This window comes from Channa argus, chromosome 9 (genome assembly GCF_033026475.1).
Source record: "Channa argus isolate prfri chromosome 9, Channa argus male v1.0, whole genome shotgun sequence".
In the NCBI taxonomy this organism is placed as follows: Eukaryota; Metazoa; Chordata; class Actinopteri; order Anabantiformes; family Channidae; genus Channa; species Channa argus.
The window spans coordinates 1,271,518-1,279,418 of NC_090205.1; the positions used below are offsets into that span (position 1 = coordinate 1,271,518).

General features: G+C 38.6%; 1 long non-coding RNA gene across 1 annotated transcript; it reads right to left on the reverse strand.

Annotated features, from left to right (window-relative positions):
* Nucleotides 1-1,133: 1,133 nt before the first annotated feature.
* Nucleotides 1,134-6,924, reverse strand: LOC137132475 (uncharacterized). The gene is made up of 2 exons (XR_010915123.1): nucleotides 6,569-6,924; nucleotides 1,134-2,691 (listed from the first exon to the last, which is right to left on the reverse strand). It is a non-coding gene; the product is annotated as an uncharacterized lncRNA (long non-coding RNA).
* Nucleotides 6,925-7,901: the final 977 nt, after the last annotated feature.

Consider the following 7,901-nt stretch of genomic DNA (forward strand, 5'->3'; position numbering starts at 1 on the left):
TGAAACATCTAACATGAGCTGTCCCTCTGATGTCCTCATGCCTGATCCTGTCCATCCTCGTCACTCCTGCTATATAGTTTATTTATATAGCACCTTTCACAGATAAAACCACAAAGTGCTTTACAAAATGTAAAAAAGAAAAAATATTACAGATAATAAAACTTGAAATATGGCTGCATCTTTATTGTAGTTTTGTTTTATATTATAAGAGCTTCTTCAGTTGCTTTTTAAAATAATCAGCAGAATAAGCCAAACACAGAGTCAGGGAGCCACAGACTGAAAAGAAAGATTCCCCCCCCCCCCCAAGTTTTAAAATGGGTTTTAGGGACCACAAACAGATTTTGACCTGATGACCTCAACACTCTTGAGGAGCCATAAGTTGTCAAACGATCAGAAATGTACTCGGCCATGAAGGGCTTTATAATTGAGCAGCAGAATATTAAAATCAATTCTAAATTTGAGTGATAACCAATGAAAAGAAAAGAAAACCGGTGTGATGTGGGATCTTCTACTGGTTCCAGTTAAAAGCCTCGCTCCTGAGTTCTAAACAATCTGAAGAGGATTTATAACATTTGTTAAGACAAGTGAATAGTGAATTACAATAGTCCTAACAAGATGAGATAAAAGCATGTATGATCATCTCTAAATCTACATTGGACAACATTTTCCTCATTTTAAAAATATTCTGAAAGTGATAAAAACCCTTTTTGACCATTTATCCAGAATGTTGATCTAAGGACATGGATTGATCAAGTACAACACTGAGGTTCCTGAGGCTTGACTGAACAGAGGAGCCCAAAGAACCAACACTGCTTACTGGCCCGAGTTTGCCCCCATCAAAGTGTTGACACTTTAAGAAGGGCTGCCTCTGTTGAGTGCATTTTGTGGAAACCTGATTGAAACTTGTCCAAGATGTGATGATGATGCAGATAAGTGGAAAGGCTACCACTTTTTCTAAAATTTTGGGACCTGAAAGGCAGTTTAGATATGGGCCTGTAGTTTATAGGGTCTAAAGGATCCATGTTTGGCTTTTTAAGAATGGGGTTCACTACAGCTTGTGTGAAAAAGGAGGGGACCGTGCCAGTAGAAAGAGACAAGTTTATCATATTTACCAGACAAGGAAGACAAGGAAGTGAATCAGGAGCGTTTAATAGTGAAGTGGTTGGAACGATGTTAACATAGCTAGAAGAAGGTTTCACCTTTTTTCTAATAAAACCTCAATGTCCTGTAGGTTGACAGGAGAAAAACAGGACCAAGAATGGAGAGGAGAACCTCTTTTAAAGGTGTGCGAGGAAGAATAAATACTGTCCCTAATGTCCTGCACTATACTGACAAAGATATTTAAAAATCTGTTACATTAAGCTGATGAGTATACAGACACTTGTGGAGCTAGGGGTGAGAGAGTATTTTTAATAGTATCAAACAGGACTTTAGGATTTCTCTTATTCGCAGATATAAGATTGGTGAAATAATTTCATCTGACCTGTTTAATCGTGACATTGAGAGATGTGATCAGCTCCTTAAGGTGTAATCTGTGTACTTCAAGTTTAGAGGTTTTCCACAATCACTCTACTTTACGACAACGTCTCGTAAGACTAAAGATGCTTTCATTTAGCCAAGGACAATGTTTCTGAGAAGAATGTTTAAGTGGTGCAAAATTATTTAAAACAGACACACAATGATTATTAAATGACTGAACTAATGACTGATAAGAACTTTATAATACTCAATTGATGATCACCTTAGATTGAGGGGACTCCATATAAAAAGGACAAATTAAAGAAGTCAAGTCAAGAAAATACAACTGATCACTCACTTGAATATCGTTGATAGATATTTGATCCACACACAGGCCCAAACTGAAAACCAAGTCCAATGTATGGCTCTTTGTGTGTGTGGGACCATAGACATGCTGTGTGAAGTTAAAGGATTCAGTCAAAGATATTAATTTTAATGCCGTGTTGCAGGAAGTAATGTGGATGTTAAAATCACCAACTACTAACACAGACTCCAATTTGATAATAGTGAATAAAAACTGCAAACTCATCTAAAAACACACACGCAGGACAAGGAGGGCTGTACATTACAACTTTTTTGTAGAAAAAGACTTTGTAGTGCCAACCTTAGACATTTGGTGTTCAAATGAGCTAAGGAGTCCTAACTCAATTGCCTGCAGGAGAAATAGTCACGGTGTACAATGGCAAGTCCTCCTCCATGACCCGTTTTGTGGGCTTTACCAAACACGGAACAGTCCAAAGGACGGAGTTCATTTAGATGTATGTATTCCGACTCACGCTGCCAGGTCTCAGTAGGTCTAGACCGAGTCTAAAGTCTAAACGTTCCTTGACAAAAACATCATTCAATATAAAAGCTTTATTTGCTATGGAGCGAGATTCAGCAGAGCAACCCAAATCAGGTTTGCTCCAACTCCGTTCTGCGGCATTATTTCCCCCACACAGAGGCACGGAACGCAGAACCCACTCCCGACGGCCCGGTGTCTGGGCCTGTCAAGTTGGAAAAGCTCGGCTGTAGTGTAGATCGTAGAAAGGTGATGTCTCTGAAACTGCACCGTGTCCCGACGTCTACCTGTGATGGTCCGATCTCACTCGGCGTAAACGGAGATGCCTGGTATCTCCTCAACCTCGTCTGGACACCCGCTCTGGAGCCTCGCTTTTTCCTCCTGCCACGACCCTTAGACAGCAAAAGGTACTCTGGTGACGTCAACAAGCACTCAAAGACAGGTGGGAAAAACAGTTTGTACCTGGTCCAGGTAACATAGTCCTCAATTAGCTCTTTGATGTGAAACAATGTGTGCCGATCATACTTAACATAATTGTTAGCTGACAGGGCTAATACAGCAACAAATAACACAAGAACAATCACAAATGCACGAGAAAGCAGAGAAGGAGCGACAGAAAAGCAGAACACAGGCGCCATCTATGACCTTTGTACTTCTCCATCAGCATCCTCAAAGCAAATACTGCATCTGTTGGACTCTTTCTAAGCATGAAACCATATTACTGCTCACAAATTCTGACCTCTGCCCTTAGCCAAGCTTCCACTACTATTTCCCACAACTTCATTGTTGGCTCATCAGCTTTATTCTTCTGTAGTTGCCACAGCTCTGCAAATCTCCCTTGTTCTTCAAAATTGGTACCAGTCCTCAGGCATCCTCTCACTTTCCAAGATCTTGTTAAACAAACTAATAAGAAACTCTACTGCCACCTCTCCTAGACACTTCCATACCTCCACAGATATGTCATCAGGACCAACTGCCTTTCCACTCTTCATCCTCTTCAACGTCCTCCTCACTTTGCTACTTCCTGCTCCAAACCAGTCACCAATTTCATCAACTCTTTAAAGTTCTCCTTCATAACAGTTACACATTTTGGGCCCACAGCTACATTTACCTACAAAAACAATGTATTAAAAGGTTTGTCCTGCTGTCAACATTATTAATCAGAACCAATGTTAATTAACGCGGTGTGTTTATTCTATCAATTAATTTTATCCAAGAAAACTAGCACACAAAATAGATTAAAAAGGATCAGAGCCATTTTTTCACTTTAGTGGTTGTCAATCTGTGCTGATTTCATCATGAAATGCGTAGACAAATCATCACATTTTGGTAGAAGTAATACTTGTTATTCACATAACTTCACTCTCAGATTCATCAGTGAGTCAATGGATTATAGCATTTTATGCATACAAGTTTCCTGAATTTAACTATAAACATAAAGCTTCTCATCCTTAACTATTTGCTTTTAAACTTGAAACTATAGACAGTTATTCTGTGCTGTACCACAATAAAAATTTTGTTTATGAGGGTATATGCAACAGCCACTTCAGGAACATGTACACAGTGAAGAAAAGTTACATAAGACAAAATGGAAGTAAAACCAAGCACCATCACCAAAACCATCACAAGCACTCTCATATACAAAATTATGATCACAGCAATTAGTTTCTCATTCACTTGATTTCCCAAGTTTCCCATTCTGATAGGACTTTCTCTTTTTGATGCCTCTGGAATATCCAAAAAATAAATACATTCTGACCTTGTTTTTTTTAATAAAATGAAATTAATTTCCACAAGGAAAACCAAAATTGAATGCTAAGATTCTAAAGCTTGGGATCTGAGAAGCTGCGAGTTAGGTTATCACATAATGGAGAAATATCGTGTGTATACTGTCGGACAGCAGCAGATACTTCCTTTACTTAGAACTGCAATGGCTATTTCTTTTTGTGCACAAATTGGTGAAATTTGATCTGATCTTTTTCAAAAACATGAATATCAATTAACCTAATATTTCTATGCACATAAAACACAGCCATGAAACATACAAAGATATGGTGGAAACATTAAGTGAAACACTAAAACTTCTGAGGTCTGGAAACATCAGGTGGAGTCTAGTGTTAGTGATCCTGAAGTCAAATCAATAAAACATAAATGGAAGTGGAAGTTTTGAGCTTCCTTGACTTATAAAACCACTGAAACATTGTTAGTTTGCTTTACACAAACAGCATCAGCTGATGTGAACCATACCTCACAAAAAAGAGAGCTACCACCAGGAGCTGTTGATTTGCATGTAGCTGGAAAGAGTTGGAGGGTAACCAAAGAAAAGATGATGTGGAATGACGTTTACAGAGTCGTTCACACCAGATATTTAAGATCATGACTATGTTCATCTCCTTAGAAATATTGTATTTGGTGATATTTGGTAAAGATCAGATCACATTTCATTACCAGATTATGCAGAAAATCAGGAAATTTGCAAATAGTTCATTAAGGATTTTTTCCCTCTGTATGTTACTACACTGACATAGACTGCTGCTTTCCACCACCTCACACACTAGCAAGGCGGAGGTTGCTAAGCAACAGTTGTGCGGCATTGTGAAGGTGGAAAGTAAGTCTACGCAACCCTGGTAAAATGCCATGTTTTTGAGATGTAACAAAATCAGATCAAGATAAATCAATTTAGATCAATTCCACTCCCCCCCCCATTTTTGTCAATGGGATCTATAATTTGTGTAATTCAATTAAAAAAAACTAAATCTTTTAAATGTGAAAAATAAAATTTAAAAACTTTCAAACATGTGGTTAAAATGTGAATACCCTTAAACTAAGACTTTGCTGAAGCACCCTTTTGATTGTATGACAGCATTCAGTCTTTTGGGGGTAGCATAAATGGAGATCTTGCCTTGCGAATCTTTGCCTCGCATAAGTGTTCCAAATCTGTAAGATCGCAGGAGCATCTCCTGTTCGCAGCCTTCTTCCGGTCATCCTGTTCTGCTGAAGCCATTCTTTTGTTGATTTGGAGGTATGTTTTGTGGTGTTGTCATGCCGGTGAAATTTTCTTTATCCGTCAAGGTTTTTTGCCAATATTGGCTAATATTTGGAATTGTTTATAATTCCCTCAAGCTTGACTTTTTATTTATTTATATATTTTTTCTTCTTTTCCTTTTGGCTTATCCTGTGAGTTCAGTGTCGCCACAGCAGATCATTTTCCACATGTTGATTTGGCACAGTTTTTATGTCGGTTGCCCTTCCTGAAGCAACCCACCCAAATTTCTACCGGGCTTGGACCACCACTGCACAGCTGGGGATGGGAATGGGCTGTTAGGGGTTCAGGGTTTACCACCCCTTCCCTCAAGCTTGACTAAAGCAGTCAAAAAAAAAAAAAAAAGGAACTGCTCCAAAGCATAAACCTACCAGCATGGTGGCAGCATGCAGAGTGATGTTTTTATACCAACAACACATTTTCCCTCAGGCCTTTATGACACTTGATTTTTTTTTATGTTTTTGTTGTTTTTGCCCGAGCTTAGTTGTTCTTCTTTGTAAGAAAAGGTTTCCATTGTGCCACCCTACCGCAGGTATATGAAAAACTGTTGTCACATGTAGTACACAACCACCACTTCCTCCAGCTCCTTTCTTTTTGTGGGCCTCTTGGCAGCCTCCTAGACCAGTTTTTGTCTTTACTTCATTATGTAGTCCAGTTTTTAATGAAGTCACTTCAATTGTTGATGACCATCTTCACTGTTACACTTGCTATATCTAATGACTAGGAAGTGTTTTGTACCCTTTCCCTGACTGTTACCTTCCAACACTGAGATCTATTTGAAGCTTTGTAAGCTCTTGATAGAACATGACTTTTGCTGTAAGAGGCAACTGAGTAAATGTTACTATAGAAGTTGAACTTATTCAGAGTCACTTTAATAAATGTCAGGTGTGTACAGACTACTAGTCAGTTTGAATGTGATTGGTCAATTCTGAAGCCAGCCACATCCCTATTTCTAAGAGGGTGTACAACAAAAAGAAATCTGACAACAGGAAATCACTAATATTTTAATAAATGTTTCCACATTTAATGTCTGTGAAATCCAATAAGAAACACATTTAAACTGTTTAAAAATGTGTTTTCCCACTACTCACTAAAGAACACATGGAAAAGGTGTGTCTGTGCACACATAGGGCTATTGGTGTGCAGTCTGCATGATGTGACCAAAAACTCAGTGGTTGTTTCCCTCCAACAAGAGCAATACACTAAATTTAAAAAAAGCGAAATACCTTTTCTCACAACGAAGGGTTATGTCCAACAAATCCTCAACTCCCTCTGTCATTGTCGACGCCATCTGAAGTCTCGTATCTCCCAATAGGCAACAGTTCAACACAGCGCGGTTAGCGCGGTTAGCTAGCTGCCTCGCTTGGTTGACCCTCGTGGGATTGACGAGCAGCTCTTCTCCTGATAAACCCTGATAAAATTTCTAGCTGAAATTCTCAGTCCATCGGAAACATCTTTACACTTGCATATTATCTAACTGACAATCTTAATACTGATAATACAGGTTGCTAGTACATAACTTCAAACTTTTCTCCTCAGAGTAGTGATGGGCAGAAACGAAACGGGCCTGTAGCAACGTGACCATGTCACGTGCTCCTGTCATAATCGTTTCTCACCGCTAGGGACCGAGCCCAGAGTGAATCTTTCACGGAACATAAACAGCAACTGATGCTGAGTCAGTTGACTCTTGCATTGCATGTCTATTCAAAAGAGTTCAGGCTGATCCCCACTCAGTGATGATGGTTGTTTGTAGCTCACCAGATGTGAATCAGTGTCATTCACTGACACTTGAAAACGAACCCAAATGCCTGGATTGTGTGGGTTTATGAGAAGGAGATTAAGACAGAGACAATATTTGGAGAAATTTATTCGAAAAGCGGAAGGAGCAAGAAACTAACCCATTGGTGTGGGAACAGTTTAATTTGGTGCAACCCACTTTAATGAAATGCATTATTTGGGATCTGTACAGTCTTGCTAAGAAATATCTCTCCATCCCTGCAACTTCTGTTCCCTGCAAGAGAACATTCTTCAAAGCTGGAGAGACTTTAAGCAAAATAAGAAACTGATTAAATCCCAAAACATTAAAACAAATAGTTTTTCCTTAATAAAACTCCTGAGAACAAAATTTCCTGTTTATCCCCAGTCACATGAGCAATGTCATTCGACAATTTAAGAATTGTATATATTGTATATATTTACTTTTTTCTCTAAAATGTGTAGTTCATTCCCAAATCATTCATTTACATTTAATCATTAAGTCATTTGGCTTTTAGCCAAAGTGACTTACAAGTTGTTTTTTCATCTATTTATTTTTTTATATTTAAGTGCATAGGAAGGTGCAGCAGATGTTGGCAAAGTGATGATTCAATTGTTTCAAAGCACTGAACCATTTTCTGAATCAATTGCTTCAACTGGTTCGAAGCTTCAGAAAGCCTCAATTCTCCCATCACTCCCACCTCAGAGCATGTGCAGCATATACTTCAGTTAAAAAAATAAAAGTCTACATGATCACCTCTAAAAGATAACACATACGGATAAACTGTTAGAAAGAAACACATT